The sequence below is a fragment of the Myotis davidii genome, unplaced genomic scaffold (genome assembly GCF_000327345.1).
Source record: "Myotis davidii unplaced genomic scaffold, ASM32734v1 scaffold642, whole genome shotgun sequence".
NCBI lineage: Eukaryota > Metazoa > Chordata > Mammalia > Chiroptera > Vespertilionidae > Myotis > Myotis davidii.
In genome coordinates, this window is record NW_006293957.1 from 92,843 (window position 1) to 93,623 (window position 781).

General features: G+C 41.7%; 1 protein-coding gene across 4 annotated transcripts in view; it reads right to left on the reverse strand.

Moving 5' to 3' along the window:
* The window catches only part of FAM35A (family with sequence similarity 35 member A), an 89,098-nt gene that overhangs the window by 17,440 nt on the left and 70,877 nt on the right, over positions 1 to 781 (reverse strand). The gene's annotated exons all lie outside the window — the stretch shown is intronic.

Genomic DNA, 781 nt, shown 5'->3' on the forward strand with positions numbered 1-781 from the left:
AAGATCTGAATAAATAATCTCACTCACTTATGGCTTCATTATTTTTTTTAATTTATCTTTATTGTTGAAATTATTACAGAAGTCCCCTGCCCTCCCCACTAATGAAGCTCCTTTCCCCCACTCCTGCTCCCTCCCCAGGCCTTCACCCCGCTATTGTCTGTGTCCATTTATGTATATAAGTTCTTTGGTTGATCTCTTCCCTCCCACCCCCTTCCCTCTGAGAATTCTCAACCTGTTGCATGCCTCCATCCTCTGGCTCTATTTCATTCATCTGTTTGTTTTGTTACTTAGATTCTGGATATGTGAGATCATGTGATGTTTGTCTTTCTCTGACTGGCTTTATTTCACTTAGCATAATACTCTCCAGGTCCCTCCAGGCTACCTCAAAGGGTAAGAGATCCTTCCTTTTTACAACTGTACAGTGTAAAGGTACCACAGGTTTTTTTATCCGCTCTCTGCTGATGGGCACTTGTGCTGTTTACAGATCTTAGCTATTGTAAATTGTGCTGCTATAGAAATAGGGGTGCATATATTCTTTCTGAACAGTGTTTCAGGCTTCTTAGGATATTCCTACAAGTGGTATCACTGGGTCAAATGGGAGTTCTATTTTTAATTTTCTGAGGAAACTCCATACTGTGTTCCACAGTGGCTGCACCAGTCTGCATTCCCACCAGCAGTGCACTAGGGTTCCTTTTTCTCCACATCCTCTCTAGCATTTGTCATTTGTTGATTTATTGATGATAGCCATTTGACATGTGTGAGATGGCACCGCATTGTCGTT